Below are 22,347 nucleotides of genomic sequence, written 5' to 3' on the forward strand. Positions count from 1 at the left end.
GAAAGTAGCTGAATGGAATATATTTTATAGTTAGAATATTTCAAGGAATTTTTAAACAAAGTAATAGAAAATAATCAAAACAGGTGAATGGCATATTATAGACAACAGAGAACACACGTTCTCCCTAAAATGGGAATACTAAAATCAGATATCTCTGAAATTCGAAATAGTTGGACTTTGGGGTCCTTTTCAACCTTGAGAATTCTTTGAACAAGGAAATATAGAGGTTTACCCTAAGGCGTGGCAGTTCCTTTTAATGATATGACTCTTCAACTTTCAAATTCTCTATCTTCAAAATCTATAGGCCAATCTGAAATGGATTTTATGTCAAGGTTGCGATCATAAATTGTATCATCTTGACTTTACCACCTTTTCTCTCTTATGTGCTGTATCGATTTGAACTATAAAGGAAGGTTAAAATATATAATTAACATTATTATGCCTCATTCAAATCTCACAGAGTTTCCAGCTTTTTTTTTTTCCAAGAGATTTTAAAACTTGGAGGCATAAGAACTTGGTTGCATACCACAATTTTTGTGGGTTGAAGTGCCTTGACGACTACCTGTCAAATGTCTGTGCATCTCTATGTTTGAGCATCTCAAATCCCAGGGGACTCACCATCTCCCAGGCAGTCCATGATCAGTTGCACAAGGCCTTGTTGCAAGGTAGCAAAGATGTACTTACCAGAAACATTTACTGATTTGCCCATATTTGTCTACTTGAGGCAATACAGGCCAAGTTGAATTCCTCTTCTCAACACACACACACACGCACGTGCACGCATGCACACAACAATTTAAAGCTTTAAAAGAAAGCTTATTTGCTCAGTCTGTGCTGCCCATCTGTTCTCCAGGCTAATCTTCCCTGTTCTGTTATCCATCCCTCAGGTAATGTCAACTTGAGTCATTTTATTCTCCCAGCAATTCTTCTCTGGGTATATTCCAATATGTCCATCAAGTGCCTTTTCATATGTGGTAACCTTTCCTAAACACAATTGTTTTCAGCATATGTTGATCAGTCCAATGCAGAGGAAGAGGATGACCTCCATCATTCCATTAATGCAGCCTATGGTAACATTACGTTTTTGAAAGCCATTCATATTGAGATTACTATTGACTATTCAGATGCGTACTGTTAATAAGCTTATAGCCCTCTGATGAGTTAACTGTATAGTTGATTTTGAAACAATGACAGAATTTACATTTATTTCTTTTAAATCATTTAAAATACATATTTAACAACTTTCATTGGGTGAAACATTTTCAATTTAACCACACACTATTCTCAAATGGGATATACATGGTTCTATTCTCTTTATTCATACTATCAACCAAAAACTTGAATAGCTCCAAGGCCACAAAAGAGGCATGTACTATGCCACAAAAACCTTCTGGTTGACATCAATCTTCCTTTGGGGACAATAATTCAACCAAGATCTAATTCACCACATGGTATTAGTATCCAGACTACAGTTCCCCACCTTTTCCACCAGGGTAAAATGAGAAACCTTATAAAAGGTTTTCATATGCTAAAGCCCTAAAAGAATATTTTACCAAAAATCAAGGCAGAGAAAAATATATTATTTCATTCATTGCTCAAGCTGTGTCTATTTGGGTTAGAGCCCTCAAACCCCCAAAATTTATGCCAACCTGGAAGCTGTGAATGTGACCTTATTTGGAAATAGGGTCTTTGTAGCTGTAATCAAGTCAGGATGAAGTCATCCTGGATTAGAGTTGGTTCTAATCCAATAATTGTTTTGTACATAGACACAGACTCAGAGAGAAGATGGCCCAGTAACATGAAATATTGCAACTTTTAGAGCCTAATCAGATACTTAAGAGGGACCCAGAAGCCATTCTTTACTCTGATCTTATGGTCACAGATCTGAACTTCCTTTCCATCAGCAACACTCACTAAATGCAAAGCAAGTTCTCTGGGAACCCTCTCTCAACCTCACCTTTCTCTGCATTTCACACTGCAAATAATTGATGGCCAAAGTTTCAGTTAGGTGGGTCAGGACCAGTTCATGTGCACATATCAGAAAGCATATGCCCCAGTGGCACACGAGTATCCTTTTCAGTAATCAACTTCATCAGCGAAAGTCAAGTCATTTTCTGCTGAAAAGTGAGTTGTGAAATCTTGTCTGTCTTCTAACAGATCTTTTCCCTGGAATGCCGCACATGGCCATGCAACAATCACTCTTACACATAGAACTTTTTTATCTTTTCCACCAAGGTAACATATCAGCTTCACTAAGAACAGATGACTTTCATGTGATTTTTGAGCTAAACCTCCCCTTCCCATTGCAGGGCAGAGAGCATGACCATATCAGTGTCTATCAACAAAGTGACTTGCATTCCGGGTCCTAATTGATGCCAGCAACCCCACAATCTCAGAGAGCCTGGCGTGAAAGTGAATTATGACTTTGTCTCTTTCTGGGCTAAGCCATCTATATGGCTTGCAAATGGATGCTTGATGAATTCTACTATGGAGGATGTCTCTTCAACCCAAAGGAGTGATGGGAACTTCAAACATTTCCCTGCTTAAAATATAATTGTGTGTGGTCTTCCCTCAAGCACAATTACACACACACATACTGAGTAATTGGGGCTATATGTGCACTGCACAAGAAAATTTAGAGGAGGAGAAATTTCACAGGGAAGAAAGGATTCCATTTAGCAGTCTTTAGGACAGGTGATCTAGTAAATGAGTCCCCTGAAACAGCTTACCAGCTCACTCCACTATAATATTTCAATTATCTGAGGCCTGTTAGAAAACAATCAACTGGCCAAAAATAATGCTTGACCCCAAACACCATGTCAAATGCAGCCTCCTCTCCTTGAGAGAAATGTTTCCCATGTCTGCAATTGCAGAACACACCGAAGGGCATCCCTGCTCCAAAGACAAGGGAGAATTTGAAGGACCAAAGCATTAAATGCAGCCAACTAGGAGAGGCTCTTTGCTTGGCAAAGCAAGCAGCAGTTTTGCAGGCAGTGCATATGAATGGGATTATGGGATCAGGGGAAGCCCTGATTAAATGGAATATGTGCCCAAAAAGGAAATCTACTGATGGAGGATAATCCATATGCTATAAATTTAGACCTATGGCTGATAATATGGAATGGAGAAATTGTCCCCAAATCTCACTATAAAATTTCATTTGTAACTATGCTTCTAAGTGGCATAGATGTAGGAAGGAGGCAGTAGGGGAGCGGCAGGTGATACATTCCTTTCCTGTACACAATCTCCTCAAATGACACCTGTTTAACCATTTCTAAAATGTAAGATGTTGGTTGACATGACAGAAAGGCTCTCAGAAGAAGCAGTGTGAAATCAATCCTTAAATCCATTCAGAACAAGATTGATGCATCAGGAGTTAGACTGTGAAACACACAGAAAAGGCAATCAAAGCAGGACATGTTTTTACATGCCCTCCCGTGATGTCCCAGACCCAAGCCTTGCCTTGGGAAGCCATGGGTGGCATCTTTCCTCTGTACTGTTATGCCCTGGTGTTAGAAGTTGCTACTTTTCACCACACCCAAATTTAGTATAATTTATTTATTTATATTATTAGATAGTGAGCAACTTGAGGGATCCTCTTTCCTTCTTTTTCTCTCTCCCGCTATTACCATTGCTACCTAAATAAATTCATTGTTGAATAAGTGAATGTATATACAAAGTAGTAGGACTCTCAATTCTCGAAACAAGTCAATCAGTAATCATGTAAAAATCTTCAATTTTACAGAAAACAATAGAACTTGAAGTGTTTTATTGTCTTTATCTCATCATCCTAAGGGAAGAGCCATTAGTTAAAATTAAACAATGTCTGATGATTTTGCCCAGTCATCAGACCACCTCAATCAGGAAATATGTAACTAGAAAATCCTGAAAGCAAAGATTATCAAAATAAATTCATCATTTGTCCATTTCAAGATACTTATAGAACCACTGAATAAAGAACCCTAGAATCCTCCATCTCCTTGATGCAACCAATAGTTTTAGATGGAACTGCAGTAATTCCAATTGACTAAAATCTCACCCACTTAAAATAATCTGATAAAAATATTGTGCATAGCATTGACCAAATAACTTCAATTCTAATAACAATTCCTAACACATTACTAACAGATGTGGACAAACCCTTGTGAACAAAGATGTTCACTGCATTTCTATTTATAATGGCAAAAAAAAGAAAAGAAAGAGAAAGAAAACACAGTTGGAATTTGACAAAATAAGAGTTATTCATTCAGTGGAACATGATGTAGCCAGTAAAAATCTATTTATACAAATTGTGTAATTCCATTGGAAAACACTAATAAGGTAGTATTCATAAAACAGGAAAATGAAAGGTTATATATCCAATGTGCTCTCTAATGAATGGAAGAAAGGAAGGAAGGAAGAAAGGAAGGAAGGAAGGACAAAATATTGAGTAAGTTTTATTTCTTTCAACTTTTCTGGATATGTTTATAATGAACAAGTACTATTATAGTAATCAGAAACATTAATGATAGATTTGCAAAAAATTAAGTTGAAAACAAGAAAGAATGACAGGACAAAGGGTCCAGTTTTGAGACCCCCCCCCCCACCGCTGAATTACTATCATACTTGTCACTTTCATGGTACAATTCATCATGTATATCTGATTTACTTTAATAATTATCTGAAAAACAGTAATGGTTTTCTGTTAGGTTGCTTTTATGTCAGTTTGCAAATCAGTAAAAGGGACAGCATATGTTCATTTTTAGTATGGCTACAAACTAACAAACTGGGTGCCTATAATAAGAAACTAAGAAATTAAGCTTATAAGCTTTAAAATGTTCTTCTAAGTAGCTTTTAAACAGAGAACTTGGCTTTTAGAGGGCAGCATATGCACAATGGATAATATAATTTAAATAGAAATGGCTATTCAGAATGTGATTACCATCTATAAAGCACTGGTGACTTACTTTGAAGTAAGTATTTGGTATAGAATTATACTTCAACATACTGAGGATATTGATAAATATTGTGTTTGTTACCTGAATTAGGTCATCAGGGACAAGATTCAGAAAATGGAGAAACACATTAGAAAGCTTTAACAGTGCTCTAAGTGCCTTTGAGATGGGCATCTCATTAATATTCATATCAAATCATGTAATATTTATTCAACATTCATTAGTGTCAACATTTGGTATTGACATCATAGATCAAACAACAGACTTGTAAACTCAAGGTCTTCTCTGCCCAAGAAAGAAGTATCCTCAGCATTTCCTATTTCAGCTTCTGTAGTCTTTGGAGTGCTTTTGACATGGCTGAGATTTTAAAAATAATCATACCTATCATACAAATGAAGCACAGTTAAATATAAACATTGCTTTCTTAGATGGTTCAACATTTCAAGGCTGTCTGGATAAACAGGTTGTACGGGCCTACATACTTTCAGGGATTTTGTTTTTCTTTCTAACTCAAAAAAATTAGGTCAAACTATCTTACCTACAATTATGAAGACTATCTGCAGAACCCAAGATATTCTTTAGGGTCATTAAGCAACAAAAAAAATGAATATAATTGGAATGTTACCTATCACAGGTACAAAACATCTGGGGGGCTGGTTATATACTTTCATCCAAAGGGTCTGATTTGAGAAAATACATTGGCATGATATACTCAACTTTAATATTTAAAAATATTTAAATAATATTAAAAAATATTTCATGTTGACTTGTATCTGAGTCTTTGTTAAAATGCTAGATGAAACACAGTTTTCTACCTTTTGTAGCCACAACATGTCCATCCAGCCTGATTTGTTTAAAGCAATACCAAAAAGAACATGATATACTCAACTTTAATGTTTTATTTTCAGCTCGGTTGAAAACATTTTTTAATAGAGTAGATTCCTTCAGACTATAAATGCAATAAAGTTTCCCCTTAGAATGGATAGAAAGGCCAAATGGTAATTTTCAAACGGTCCCTTCTTAAGGAGTTCAAAGAGAAAAGTGTAAATATAGTTTCTCTGAGAAATATGACTGATAAGAAGATATTTGTATCCATTGAACTACACAGGGTCAGGAGATTGACTATACTTAGAACAATCAAAGGAGTTACTGAGGCTGTGAAAACAATCCCAGATCCACAGACTGACTACACCTTCAAAGATAAAACGGTGGTTATCTGACAACCAAGACATTTTGCAGATTAAAGTAATCCAATTCTATGTTTCAGTTTTCAAAAAATGTTTCGTGTTGACTTGTATCTGAGTCTTTGTTAAAATGCTAGATGAAACACAGTTTTCTACCTTTTGTAGCCACAACATGTCCATCCAGCCTGATTTGCTTAAAGCAATACCAAAAAGAATAGGATATTGTTTACAGAGACAGTCAAAGACGAAAGGCTCCACAATTTTTCTTGGCATGATTATATCTCAAAGTCTTGACAGCTATTTTTTGTAAAGCCTAAAATGATACATCTTGATGAAGTTTATGCCCATTTCATCCCTTTCAAAGTTTAAGGTCAGCTATTTGGTATGCCTTTATGAATAATAAAATTATGGCTTTCCTCCCTTCTAGGCTTTATTGTAGCCAAGTGGCTTTAGTCATTTTCATGGGACAGATTTTCCAGTGTCTTTATTATTACTCTACATTCATCTCACACTTTTACCACTGGGCCCCATATATATATATCATCCATTGTTCAGCATGCTCTACCCAATGGAATAATCATATTTAGAATGGTCTGTAAGATGATCATTCTCCATTGGGTCCAATTTACAATCTGTTTCTCCCTTTTTTCTTTCATATGTTTTTCTGCTCATTCAAATTCTGATCAGAAGCTAAGGCATTTTCATATCCAAATGCTCTTCCCATCACTTCTAATACCATCACCTTATATTAAAAATAGAAGGCAATATGAAAGGAAAGCAATAAAAGACCCTCGCTGAAAAAGTCCTTGCACTTTGAAAAACAAACTTAATTTTTTTATACAGGAAAACAGAACTTAAACCTCTTTTTTATGTTTGAAATCCTGACAATCAAATAGCTGCGACATTAAGACTTCACAAGCATTAAGTCTTATATCAGGCATGGTTAGATGTAAATAAATCCACCATAAAAATCAGTCTAGGCAAAAACGCACTGTAACTTAATTTTCTAAACCACAGGAGCTGAGAAGCAGCTGAACTTCACTAAATCAGACAGTACCAAAATGGATAAACATCCGGGCTCTGTATCTTTTGTGATGGTGTACCATAGCTTGTTAGATTCTCTGTACATTTGTTGTTTTATGAGCAATGATATTATCACTTTATGATCTCAGGGGATAACCCACAACAAGCATAAATTAAGGATAGGACCTATAGCAGACATTGGGAGTTCCTTGCTAAATTTTCATTATTGCTTTTATTCTTCACTAGCAAAACCCCTATATTGCAGCGGTAGCAATCTACCCAACTGCAAGAGAACATGTCCCAGGCCCCCATGCAGAAAGGAGTAGCAATTATGATGTAAGGAGGCACCGATTGCCATTGTGTGGGCTTTCAGGAAAATTCTCTAAAGGTGCCTGATTTGGCAGGTGCCCTTTTGCCCTTCCCTCTCCGCCTTCTTGCTGCTTGCACTCCAAATCAGTCATCTTGTGACCTGAAGTGACCTTGAGAGCAGAAGCCATGTGATAAGAGTGGTGGGACAGAAGAGAAAAGGAGTGCAGGCTCCTGATGACATCAAGGAGTCATCCATATCAGCTGTAATTCGCCTTCCTCTGCAGTTCACGTTCCATGGGAGAAAGATACATCCTTTTTTGTATGTCATATTTTAAATGTCTTACTTGCAGGTGTACACAACTCCTAGTTGATGAAATAACCTTATTATTTCGTGAATTTGAAGGAGGCTGCTGACCCCAAATCAGTAATACATTAGTGTTAAATTATTTTTCCATTAGTAACAATTAGTTGGATAAGGCAAACACAATTTCTTTTTAATTGGCCTTTCTTGTTTAACAGAAGTATGTATTTCCCAGATACTTGGCCAAAGGAAAGTAAACTTTACCAGTCCAAGTAGTGTCAAACCCACACATTTAACCACCTTTCTCTCAGCAGCTACATAGCTGCTTATGAACATTATCAGGACTGTCGGACACATCATAGGTGTAACAAGATCTTTGTATTTCCATTTCTGCACTGTCCAACCAATGTCTTTCATTAACACAGCTATGAGCTTCATCTCTAATGTGCAGCATTCGTAGCAGAGGCCCCAGGTAAGAGTAGGTGCTTAAGTCAGGACAAGGATGCATCATCATATTTCATACAAAAAGGGCTTGAGAGGTACATGATGAAGACAGAGATTCCATCTGACAAACTGATTCCCATGTGACCGGCCTGGAGACAGGGGAAATTGGATTAAATAGTTTCTGATGGCTTTATCCAGGCTAAGATTTCAACGATCTTTATAAACCTCCATTAATCATGTAATCATGTTTCCATTTTGGAACTGAATTTATGGCATTTTAAGATAATGGTTTCCAATGTCTGTAAAGCCAAAGCTAAAATATGACCTCAAAGCGTCACTCCTTCCCTTGGTGAGATATCAAATCCCGCCACTGAGAACTCTTTCTCATTTGATGTGAAGAGAAGGATGCCCACAGAAACACACCTACACCATTTCTAAGACAGAATGGCAATGCAGCCTTAATCTACGTGTTTCAAAATGGATGCTTTTAAAAGATTTTACAGCTAGCTCAAGGATGAGTGTAAAATATTTAAAATGTGAAGAGAAATTATAAAGTAATTATTTTTAGACAGTCTGAAGGAACAAAATCTTATGGAAATGGTTTCATTCAGAACAATCAGTAATACAGATCAAAATTAACACTCATGGGTTGCCAAGTAAGGAGAGGTGCAAGGCAACTCAAATAGCATTCATTTGTGTAATTTGAAAAAAGGAAATCCATTCTTAAAGGGCCAGTTTTTCTCCCTCTCCCATTTTTTAGAATTAGTGAGTAAATCTCAATTCTTTTTTCTAATGTTTTCATGCTATACATAATAATTGGTTATGCAAATAAAATGGTACACCTTACAATTTCTAACAATTCTGTTAAGGACAAAAGTTAAACACGATTTTCTCCTCTTGTCTCTGTTTAAATTAGTATGTGAGTGTGTATGCCCTTTCCCACCACTTTCTGTGATTCAGCCTTGATGTTAGGTCTCTGTTCCCTCACATTTCAGCCAGTAAATCTGTTATGAGCTTGGCTGCCATGTGCAACCGTGCCTGGAGGCTATGTTAAAAATTCTGAGATTCATGAACATCAGCAAAGTTTTTGTTCAATTTAAGCTGAACAAACAGAGTTAAAGACAAACTTTATTGAGTTTGGAATGGGCCCATCCATTGTCACCGGACTAGGTACTGACAGGCTACCAGCTAGAGTAACGTTTATTGGATTAGCGAAAATCTACTAGCTGTTCGGAGGAGAGAATAAGGTGCTAGTATTAATCATGGAGAGCATGGGAAGATGAAACTCTTTCAACAATGAAAGCAATGCTCCTTTCTACCATGAAAGTTTTCATCCCTCTTCCTCATCTCAATTTCAAAACGCCATATCCTAAACATCAAATGCAATTTAAAAACATGAGCAACATTATGTGTTGGGCATCTAGATGCTTCATGCGTGCAGAGCCAGTGAAAACTTGAAGGGCCTTGCAACATCCTGGCTGCCGTCCAACCAAAACAGATGAAATATGGAGTGAGAGATTATTTCCTATCCCCACAATGCACACCTACCTTCTAAGTCCACAATGTGACACTGAGTCCTTTGGATTCTGAGTGTCACCTTTGATAAATCTACCACAGGGGAAAAGTAAGCCCTCAAGAAAGGAAATGAAATTTTGTTATTGTTGTTATATACACCTCCAGAAAAGCTATGGAAACATTTTCTTGGATATTAACAGGACTGCAAGAGGAGGATCTGGGTGGCGGGAGGGGGATGAAGAGAATGCTGATAAGGACTCTCAGGGTTTAGAAACACAGGCACAAGCCATAGTCTGTTTAAATGGTTAGGTTATCAATGTTGTCAAATTGAGATGTCAAAATTATGAGCTGGTCTAGGGAGAATTTCATCTGCATGTAGACAGATCTCATTAGAAAATCCTTAAAATGGTTTTCTACAATTGAAGCAAATCTTGCCTAAGAAAGAGTTGAATCACTACCTGCCTTGTGAAATCTAAATATGCATCTAGTCCATCTTTGGCTAGTGATGGACCTTCCTCGGCTTTACCTGAACTCTCTGCAGTTCTGTGTTCTTTTCTCTCTGATGCTAAGTTCATGGCAAGTAGAACTAACACAAAGCCTTGGTCAATAGTTGTAGCATTTGGCATCTGGCTAAGGAAGGATTTTCTTAGCATTTTCCCTCACAAAGCCAGATTCCATGTATGTTTTGTACAATTCTCCCAAATTGATAGAGATGGGGTCTCACTTTGTTGCTCAGGCTGGTCTGGAATGCCTGGCCTCAAGTGATCCTCCTGCCTTCCAAAATGCCAGGATTACAGGTGTGAGCCACCACATTTCACCCAAATTGAGAGGTGAGCTTCAGCAAAGCCCAAGACTTCATGGGCTAACAATTTCTCTTTGGCTTATATGAGTGTAAGGTTCTTATAGGGCTCCTCTGGGGCCTATCAGAGGAGGCTCATTTAGTCCAGGCCTTCCTTTCACCCATAGTCCCAAAGGTAGATGTCTGATGTTATCTCCAAGTGAAATCATACCTATGTATAAAGAAATATACTGTAATAATTGAAAGAATACCACGTGAAGGATTGAAGGATTTAACTTTAGTTATTAAATGAAAATGCTTAAAATGTGTCTGGACACATTTTAATATACTGGGATCCTCAAAAACTGCAATGGCCTGGATTCTGTTGACCTGATAAAGGCCTATTGAGGTATACTAATCATTACAGACAGCTTTCTATGTGAATCATGAAAATGTATTTAACTCATGATCACACAATGCATGGGTAATTAACAAACATGTAATGAGTCTGTAACTTCCTGCTCAGACGTGGGAAGCACACACTTTCATTAGGAAGCATGTTTACATGAACTATTACTCAAATGTGTGTAGGTCCATGTGGAATGAAATGTTCCTACTTTAAATATCAAGTTCAGTGTTATGTCTGTTTGGTATTTAAAACATTGATAAGTACATTTTCAAAAGACTTACATGGAAAAAGAAGAAAGATAAAACTCACATCAGTTCATTTTTCCTTTACTAGTAATTAGCAGATAGAAAAATGGTGCTATTTGTGACTAATGCTTAGTTTTATGATTTTAAATTATACTCTGTTTCCATTGGATACATAAATAAGAGCCCTCTAACTACATTTTCCTCTTGCTACCCTTCCAACACTAACAAGGAAATTAGCTCACACGTATTCACCACCCAATATGGTTATATACTTTGACATTCAGCAAAAAGTTCTAAATTGCTCACTTACTGAGCTGAATCACATAGAGGGCTGAAATTCATCCATTAATGAATTATTGTATTGCCTGAGGTCTGCTTAGAGCTACCTGATTTTAGAATTAATGGCAGAATAAATCTTAAGAAGAGGGCCAATATATTTTAATTTTATGCATATTACCTATTTGAGCAATATATTCTAACATCAGTTTGGCTGTAAATATCTTATTACTACTAAGTATCAAAAGGAGTTCAGAAATATTCACCAATATACTTCATATTGTAACTTTAAATAAAATTAAAATTTAATCTACACTTCTGAGAAGAGAATAACTGTCGCTCATTTACTAGAATAACACTTAGGAGCAGATGCATATAATGCTCAGAAAACCATGAAACAATAGCAGAAGAGCCATTGAACATTTAACTAGAATTGTCAGGTACAAACTATAAACTGGAACTTAAAATAATTTTATTTTCTTCCTCTAACCACAGAAATAGCTCCCAAATCAATTAGAGAGAGCTAAGAAATTTAATCTTGAGGAAAAATAAGATTTTTATTAAGGAGGGAAAAATCCTATCTTTTATTTTTGTATTTAGACTATTTCCTTTACAAAACAGCTAAATACAACATTACGATAAAAATTTCACAGGTAAGCCAAAATAGAGAATTTGTAACATTTAAGCTAAATCAAAGCATTATTTATAGTTTTCAGAGAAAAACAGGCTATCTTTTGATATAATACAAAGAAAAATCTATTAAAATGATTTTTCTAAATTCGGTTTGGAAGAGAATGGGCTTAAGTAACTTTTCTTTTGGTTGCTAGGAAATCTAAATGATGTTCTTCCTGAACAAGCAACACAAAGTGCTACGTTTTACTGCAGCCGAAGGGAGATGGGATGGGGCAGGTGAATAGAGAGGAGCAGGAAATGACAGCAGGTCTCAGGTAATCTTCATGCTGTGCCCATTGTGAGGAAGGACCCCCAAATAGAAACAGTATTTATCTTTGAGAGGTGAAGTCGTGGATAACTTTTTCCATTCATTTTCTGTTGTATTTTATGAGTTATATAAGTTAAATGAAGATTTCTTCTAGATGTTCTATTTGATTCTTTTTCAAATCTCCTTGATCAAAACTTCTTAATAGTTTACTGGGTTTTGCTTCCATTTTCAAGTTTCTCTATTATTTTTCTAACAGCTATGTATTAGGGTAAAGCTAGAGCTTCAATAATTAGAAGCAGAGATTGAATGACCTAAGGTTTATATCTCTCTCACCTGGTCTCATTTTGAATGGTCTAGATCAGTGGGGCAGATCTCCTTTCTGCGCCCACTCAGAGTTCCAAGTCCCAACCAAGCAATTGCTCCACCATCCCCTAGGACATGGTCAACATGTGTGTGGTTAAAGCTAGGTTGATGCCCTCCTGGGCTCCAGCCAAGTGTGAAGAGACAAGAGGGTGCATTGACACATCACTTCTACTTCCATTCTATGTGTGAGATCCTGATGACACAGCCTCACCTGATTGCAAAGAGAACTGAGAAATGTGGCCAAGCTAGGCAGTCATCCATCCTACATACTACTACTACCGTGGAGTAGGTTAAAATGGACTTTATGAATAGCTACCTGTCACAACATGAAACATGAAGATTTCATAGTATATGCCTAATATTTCCAATATCAAAGTCTCTGCAGGTCTGACTCTGCTGTCTATTTCTTCTGCTTTTCACTTACTGTGTCATGTTTCCCTTTATGTTTGAGGATTTTTGACCATGAGTTCATGTTTATGTTCTATGGGAATATATGGTTTTGTTCTATGGGAAAATAATTTCGCAGGAATGTTTTGAAGTCTGGGTTAAAGTTGCATTATTTCACATAGGGAATGTATTTGCTTTTGCCTAACAACCCTAAATAATTTTAAAAATGTATTTGCTTAAGTTCTGGTTGGGCCTTATGGGCAAGTTTCCTTGTTGATATCTTCCAGGCAGTACAGTCAATTCCAGCTCTCATCATTCTGAGATTGCATCCATTTTGGGTCTCACCTTCATTGGGCTCTGATCTTTATCTGCAGGTCACATCACATGATAAAGTTGTCAGAGTGGAGCCATAATGGATGGGCAGATGTCTTGGTGCCCACTTCCTTTCTAAATTCCTGTTGTTACTAAATCTTGGCTTCTACAGATTCCTTGTTTTTGTGCTGGCTTCGCAAGGCATTTGAAATTATGGGTTTTTAAAACTGTGTATGTTTGTTTTATATTTTTAACCAGCATTTTATTTTTCTTATTGGAAAGAATGGAATTTCTGGTCCAAGATAGCATCAGAAATGGAAGTTCCAAGTACACTTTTATATGACAATCATGACCATGATTTTAGAGAGATCATCACAAGTAGATGAGAACTAGCAACGCAAGCCTAGAGTTTTACTCCTGAGTCTTGCGTGTTATACCATACACAGAACTTGGATTTCTTGATCTGTAAAATGGGGAGAATAATAACCATATTACCCATGTCAGTAAGTTATGATGATGACAGAATAAGGAGCTTTGCAAATTCTTAAACAGTATTGCTAGTTGGAATTGAGGCTGAGAACCTCACAAGCCACAAGCATAAGAGCAAGAGTATGTCAATAGGCAACAGACATGTTAAAATGCAATGATTTACAAAGCCATTTTCTGATATCTTCCACAGGCCCTACTCCTGCTGAGCCATCCCTCTCATTATTGGTTTCACCTGTAAAACAGTTCTCTGCCACTGCTGACCTCACCGAATATCTTCTTTGTACTTCCATCTGCGTTTTATGTGAACTCTGGAGCGATTAGTCGCTAATATCAACATTGGTGCACAGTCTGGGAACATTTATTGCTCCCCTGCTTGGCTTAATGTTTCTGACTTGGTACCATAATATTATTAATAGTCACAGGGTACAATAAAAGAAAATTAAGTGTTTATTTTGTTTAGGCTTTAGCCACTTTACCTACAGCCTTTTTCCATTACATTTGCACATAAATGAGCATACGTCACATTTTTTAGATGCAAATCAGGTTTTAACTTTGCTAATCATATAGTTTCCTTTCTGGTAGTCTTCCAGGCTGGTTTCAGTGTGACTCCAGATGCACGCATATTGTAGCAAATGAAGAAATGGCCATGTGGTAGATGTTTGCCCTTTTGTGATTCACAAATAGTGTTTTTGCAGAAAAACTATATTTATAAATCCACTCTGAACATTCCTTTTCAATTCCAGGAGCACATCTTTAAGTTTTAGGCTGAAGTCCATTGTTCAATTCCAGATTATTTTCTAGCAAATAGTTGGGAACAACTGCCATGGAATATGTAATCATTGAAGGCATGAGAACCACTTGAAATAAGTTACCAGAACCAAGTTTTAGCGTTAAAGGGCCCCCCATTTCTCAGCGTGAGAAGCCCAAAGCCCTGAGATACTCAAGTGGGCATCCAAGGCCAACGCAGTGAGTTTATTCCATGTTTCCTACTTTCTCTACCACCTCCTAGGCAATGTTCTTCCAAATGAAGTGTTTGCTTTGCCTTGAAAAGACTTAATATTTTACATGGCAAGAACTCTTTATTCCTTGGTGGGATATTTCCAACTTGATTTATATGATGGTGTTTAAATGCTTAAAAGCTTTTGTAAGGCAGGGTTTAAATCGATTAAAGAATTTAGTTTTCCTTGAGGTTCTTGCATCAGATATTATCTCAGAAGGCCTACTTCCTAAGATTTATAATCCAATCTCTTCCTCATGTTAACCATACATTTTGGTGAGCATCCCATTGGACCAAGCTTGGGGATTTCAGCCCAGCATCATCATGTGGAGTGACTGCAAACAGCACAGGGGAGCCTGCATGCCCCAACTTTCCATCAACGGGCTCTGACTGTACAAGACTTCAGTTTGCTTGCTCACTAGCAATATATATCTGAGTCCTCTGGGCTTCTGGGAATATCTCACAGGTTCAAAAAACAGATGATTTTGAACAGAAAGACAGAAACACAGTATTCCGAGACAATCTGTATACATGAGTCCTTCTTTATTAAATCAAGAACTTTTACCTTTTCACTTAAAGGAAGTACCTTATGGCTTCTCTTTGACATATCTGAATTGCCAGCTCCTTGAGGATAGAAATGGCACCTATCATAGTACCTAGGTACATAAATGTTCAGCAAACATTTGTTGAATGAATAAATAAAATAAACGGGCCAGGCGTGGTGGCTCACACCTGTAATCCCAGCACTTTGGGAGGCCAAGGCAGGTGGATGATGAGGTCAGGAGATTGAGACCATCCTGGCTAACACGGTGAAACCCCGTCTCTACTAAAAATACAAAAAAATTAGCTGGGTGTGGTGGTGGGTGCCGGTAGTCCCAGCTACTCGGGAGGCTGAGGCAGGAGAATGGTGTGAACCTGGGAGGCAGAGCTTTCAGTGAGCCAAGATCCCACCACTGCACTCCAGCCTGGGTGAGAGAGTGAGACTCCGTCTTAAATAAATAAACAAATAAATAAATAAATGTGGAAATAAGTTAATGAGGAGTAGCCTGAGATGTGGGAAGAAGACAGTGAGGAGTCAAAAACTTGGATGCCACCTTTTCACTGCCTTCAGCTCTGTCTGGACTGAGACTTCAACTTAAGAAGAGACCTTGCAAGTCAGACCCTCCTCATCACTTGCCAACGTGGCATGGGGCTCTCAGTGAAGCTTGATGTTTCCATCTGTAACATGGGGCTAATTATAGACTAATTGAGAAGATCACATGATTTAAGATATGTAAATACATAGAATAGTATCTGGCACTGCTTTTGCTTTTATGTACTCATCATTATCATCATCATCAATCATCAGTCATTCCACAAGAAACTCGGGATTAAAATTTTTGATCCTAAAAACAGTTCAGCTCAATTGTCAGCTCTTTAATTTTTTTTCAAAGGTTAGGGTCCTCTCAGGTTGCATGCACAATCTTTGGGCCACACACCCCCCTTTTGTGGGTGTGCTCACCTGTCATCTTGGCCTCAGCATGAATAGCCACTTTACTCCTGCTAAGTGAGAGGTTCATATGCACTTTTTAGACTGTATTGGATTTTATAAAACCTTAAAATTGGTAATTTAAGTGCCACTAGCAACTTGTCTTTAACAGGTGGAGAGAGGTGTGGAGCCCATCCTAGAAAAAAGCAAATGACATTTCTCTCTTGTGACCCAGTCATTGCAAATTTGGTCTGTCTTTGCAAGGAACCTAGTGCTAGAGCCATTACTAGGTTTTCATATCAGGGGGAATAAAAACCTGGGAGGGGAGCGGGGAAGCAAGCAGGCAGAGAGTCTCAAGCTGTGGGTTGGTTGGGGTATATATACTTAGAAAGACACTGCCTTTGGTGATCTCCTGATATTGCTTTCCCAGACCACTGATGCTTTGGATATACAGTTAACATGGCTTCCTCCCAGGCTTTATCATCATAGGCTAAACACCTCTTGCATGAATCTCTTACCTAAGGTAACGTTGATCAGCCACTACTCCTCTCCCGTTGTCCTGACCAAGTGCCCTCTACTGTCTCTCACCTCATCAGGGCTCCCACTGCAATGCCCAGGAGATGATGCAAGCCATCCCTACCTCACTTGAAAAATTATCTTCCTCAAGTCTCAAACTTTCAAGACCATATGTTATGCTTTAGTTTGACATGGTCATTGATCATAAACTTTTATTTATTTTTCTTTTTATCTCAACTTAGTGTCCCAGATGTAGAAATTTAATTGAGTAAACTTCTAGAAGCAATTCTTATAGATTAACATAAAAGAAAAACCTGAGGGTAAATATAAAATCATCCACAATCCCACCATCTTAACTCTAATACCTTTACCATTTTAATGCAGCAAACCACCCTTTTTATGTGTAATTTTATGTAGCTGTAACCAGATTCTACTTGAGCCTTTGCCTGCCCTAAAATTCTGCTTGTTTCCATGATATTATAAACACTATTTTCCATGTTGTAATACGGGGTTTATAACTATCATTTTAATGTCTGCATACTGTAACTTTCCTTTAGGTTTCTTATAAATTATCTTGTATCTAGTAGCGTAAGATATCAAGAGCATCTTATGCTTCTAGACATTAGTGTGGCTTTAGATGCTTTTCATTTAATTCTATGATGAAGATCTTGGTGCATTGGAGTTTTGGCACTTTGATTATTTTGTAAGGTTTTATTATTGCTTCTTCTCTCCATTTTAGGCTCCCCTCCACCACCTATCCTTTAAAGGTTGGGGTTCTCTTGGGTTTCATGCACAAGCCTCCTTCCACATGTCTCTTCGGCCCTTAGTAAGCTCATCTACTCTCAAGGCCTTACCTCCCCAAACATTCTGCAGGGTCCTAGACCCATATTTACTAACCCTGCAAAAATGTACCATGTAATCACATTAACTCCTCAAATATTTTCCCAAACACTAAACAATAACTTCTCCTAGAAGCTGCTCTACCTTCTGAGTAGATATTCTCAGATAATGGCACCCCATCCACCAGATCTGCTTGGTTAGCAACAGCTCTAGTAATCTTCTCTCTCTCTTCTCCGTATCCAATAGGCATCAAGTTCTCTGCAGCGCTGCCTTAGAAATCTCTTTACATGTTGGATTGCTTCTCTTATTGGCTTCCACATAGCCACTGCCTTGGTCCAGGCCTTTATCATCTTGATAACGATGATAATTTTTACCTGGTTTCCATGCTAACCATTTCTTACCACTGCAACCAGTTTGATCTTAAACAAAGATCCCTGATTAAAAATTTAGTTAGGGCCGGGCGCGGTGGCTTATGCCTGTAATCCCAGCACTTTGGGAGGCCGAGGCAGGTGGATCACGAGGTCAGGAGATCCAGACCATCCTGGCCAAGATGGTGAAACCCCATCTCTACTAAAAATACAAAAATTAGCCAGGCCTAGTGGCGTGTGCCTGCAGTCCCAGCTACTCAGGAGGCTGAGGTAGGAGAATCGCTTGAACCCGGGAGTCAGAGCTTGCAGTGAGCCGAGATCGTGCCACCGCACTCCAGCCTGGGCGACAGAGAGAGACTCTGTCTCAAAAAAAATAATAATAATAATTAATTTAGCTTTTTATTGACTACAGAAGTAGTTGTCAAAGTTTAGCATGCCTCAGGATCACCTAGAGGACTTGTGAAATAAGAGCTTGCTGGGTATTATCCCCCAGTTTCTGATTTGGTAGGTTTCGTGGGGTTGTGAGGAGACAGACAGCAGAGAATCTGCAATTCTAACGAATTTCCAGGGGATACTGATACTGCTATTCTGGGAGCCACACTTTGAAAACCACTGTTCTATAAGATAATAGTTAAGTTTCTAATCATATACATTTTGAAATCGGGGCTCAGTTTATCCTTCCAGCCTTACTTTGTAAAAGTTGTCTAGTGAATATTACTTTTCAGCTATTCTAAAATTACCAACAATATGTGGTTTCTATCTGCTTTCAAAATTACCGCTCGTTGCATATGCTGTAACTTCTGCCTGAATAGCCTCATATTTAAGTTTTTCTTTGTCAATTGGCAAGCAGTGCCAATTGACAAGCCAGTTACTACAAAGCTACAAATTCAAACACGTATCTAGAGCAGTTCAAGAGCAAAAATGCATAAAGCAGGAGGAAGGAAGAATAAAGAGAGTTCCATTTAAAGTACTGTATGATCCAGCAAACCCACTAATGGGTATGTATCCAAAGGAAATGAAATTAGTATGAAAGAAAGTGAATCAGAGGTATCTGTGCTCCCATGTTTTTTGCAGCACTACTCCCAACAGACAAGATAGGGATTCAACCTAAGTGTCTGTCAACAGATGAATGGATAAAGAAAATGTGATATATATATATACACACACACACACACACACACACACATACATACATATACACACACAATGGAATATTATTCAGCCATAAAAAGAAGGAAATACTGTCATTTCAACAACATAGATGGACCTGGAGAACATTATACTAAGTGAAATAAGCTAGGCATAGAAAGACAAATACCACATGATTTCACTTATATGTGAAATCTAAAAGAGTTGACCTCACAGAAGCAGAGAGTAGAATGATGGTTATCAGGGGCTGGTGAGGCTGCAAGGCAAGGATTGAGGAGATATTAGTCGAAGGACATAGAATTTCACTTAGACTGCAGGAATAAGTTCAAGAGATCTATTGTGCAACATGGTGAATAGAGTTAATAGTAATGTATTGCGTATTTGAAAATTGATAAGGGAATAGATTTTAAGTGTTCTCATATTAAAAATATGGGAGGCAATGCATATGTTAATTAGTTTGATCTAGCCATTCTACAATGTTACATATATAAAAACATGGTTATGAACACCATTAAAATGTACAATTTTTGTAGATATAAAAAATAAACAAATAATGAATAATAAATAAAAGGGCAGCCACTATCTCTCTCCTACTAATTATCCCCTGAGAATATTGCTAAGTCTTTGGAATTTTTCAATAGAAGCCAGAATTCTAGGTTTTTTTTTGTTGTTGTTGTTGTTTTTGAGACACAGTCTCGCTCTGTTGCCCAGGCTAGAGTGCAGTGGCACGATCTCGGCTCACTGCAACTTCTGCCTCCTGGGGTCAAGTGATTCTCCTACTTCAGCCTCCTGAGTAGCTGGAATTACAGGTGCGTGCCACCAAGCCCAGTTAATTTTTGTATTTTTGGTAGAGATGTGGTTTCACCATGCGGACCAGGCTGGTCTCAAACTCCTGACCTCGTGATCCACCCGCCTCAGCCTCCCAAAGTGCTGGGATTACAGGTGTGAGCCATGGGGCCCAGCCTAGAATTCCAGATTTCTAAGCAGTCTCCACATTCTTAGATAGTGGTAATGGATTTCAACAAATGTAAAACCATCTGCTGGCTGAATTAAACATATCTGCAGGCTGAATTCAGCCCAAGGCCCATAAGCTTGCAACTATGGTGCTACTCCTTATTCAAGACCAAGTCCAATAACTGTTCCTCCACACAGCATTCCCGATGTCTCCCAGGACTCCCAATGTGCTCACACACATGCACAAGCTTAGTCACACTGTCCTTTCTGTTCTTAAGGTACTATGTTAAAATTTATATAAAAGCATCAATTAAACCATCTACATAAATGACATCCCCAACCCACAACTAAAGGCTCAAGAGCAGAAACTTAGATTAACTTCTTTTTTTCTTATTTTCTAATGTAGTATGCGTATGAAATATCTGTTGAAGGATGGAAGAAAGATCGAATAAAGAAATAAAGGTAAACTGTATTAGAAAATAGCAAGCGATATCTTATTCCATACATCATAACTTCCCTTTGTATGGATTTCCTCAGTGACATGTTAGATTTTTCACAATGAAACAGTCAAATTTTAGCCATGCTTTCCACAGATGTACAGAAAAATGTTAGTCCAAGCTAATATAAACACTGGAAGGATTTAGATCAAGCAGCATTACTTTAACCTGCCTTTCAAGAGGAAAATGATGGAATGATTCCTGACAGTGACTAAAGGCATCAATATTCTCTTATCATAACTCCAGGTAAACTTTCACATTCATGCAATTAATCACAGCATTATAAATGGGAAAAGGTATGTGTCAACCCAAGAACCAGCTGTCTCCTACCTATTTAATCCAAAGAAACCCAAAAAACAACAAAAAGCAGAACAGCAAGAACAAAAAATCAGTTCTGTACTGTGCCAGACAAAGATGAAGTCAAACCAGAAGATTTTTCCTTATCCTCCATCCATGTCTCTTTTTTATTCCTGAAGTTGTCCAGCCTCACAGTTCTGCATGTGATTTGAAAGCAGTTAAATAGAAAGCTAAAAGTTTTCAAATTAATTTTAACAGAGGTTTTGTTGAGCCTGAAGGGTCTTTCCTAAGAAGAAAATGTTATTATCAATGGTGCCCTTCAATTTATACTTTCTGTCTTAATAAAACTGGTTGCAGAGTGTGCAATGCAAAGTCAGGTTGCCTTTCATCTTTTGCTAAGCATTAAAGCATGGAGGAAAGAAAAAAACACTTTAAGATAATTGCAATTTTCTTCAATTATATAATATAACTTCATAACCTATAAGGGTTTTCATTAACCAAGGTTCATCAATTCTAATCGGGCTGCCCTCACATTGGCGAGGCCCATACCAGTGTAATTAAAGCTGCCGATTCTGCTGACAGCATTCTTCAGTTTCCAGGGCCCTTATCATTGATGGATAAGTCATCGAGCAGCATGTGATGGCCCTACATACTGCCTTCTTGCCTTCACTTTTCAGGAGAGAAGCTAATCTCCATGCTTTTAATTTACTCTTCATACATTCTTCCCCTAGAGCCAATGATATTAATCAGTGTTTTAAAAGAAAGAAATTAGGCAAAATTATGTTTTAAAATGTTTAAATAGAGCCATCTGTCTTCGGTTCTCCTTCCGCCTTTCTCATTGAATAGCCTTCATGCTCTTATAGCACATTGATTTTTATATCATGGATTAATATTTTCTTTAGGAAAATACATCTGATTTCCCGGATCCTCTAACATAAAGTACCTAAATCAATAAGGTAGTTACAGATGATGCTGTTATAATTACCTCTTTTCTTTCAGAACACCTCCTCATCATGAGTTAGATGTGAGATTGGAATGCAGGCCATGGTCCCTTATTTGAAATGACCCAGGCTACCACAACAGAACCAAGCCTGCACAAGTCTGGCTCTGCACAACCTTTTCTTCTCAAACTTCCTGTTTTGTTGGTCAGTCTCAATACTTTCTCCCAAAGCACTGTTTTAATCATGATACTCCCTTATGGAGAAACTTAAGGTTGGATTAAACTATCCTAGTCAGCAATTAAACACTTTCTCCGAAGTCGTTATGCCACGAGACTCTAATTTTACTTCCTTAGAAGAGCAAAAAGGAGTGAGGAACATTGACCTTGAGCCCAGGTGTTCTGGCCCAGTGGC

General features: G+C 37.8%; 1 protein-coding gene and 1 long non-coding RNA gene across 22 annotated transcripts in view; both read right to left on the reverse strand.

Moving 5' to 3' along the window:
- Positions 1 to 22,347, reverse strand: part of NCKAP5 (NCK associated protein 5) — a 993,533-nt gene that overhangs the window by 783,623 nt on the left and 187,563 nt on the right. The window lies entirely within an intron of this gene.
- The window catches only part of LOC134759586 (uncharacterized), a 33,419-nt gene continuing 11,518 nt past the window's right edge, over positions 447 to 22,347 (reverse strand). The window contains exon 2 of the long non-coding RNA XR_010135968.1: positions 447 to 22,318. This is a non-coding gene — a long non-coding RNA (uncharacterized LOC134759586). The remainder of the gene's footprint in view (positions 22,319 to 22,347) is intronic.

Source organism: Pongo abelii, chromosome 11 (genome assembly GCF_028885655.2).
Source record: "Pongo abelii isolate AG06213 chromosome 11, NHGRI_mPonAbe1-v2.0_pri, whole genome shotgun sequence".
In the NCBI taxonomy this organism is placed as follows: Eukaryota; Metazoa; Chordata; class Mammalia; order Primates; family Hominidae; genus Pongo; species Pongo abelii.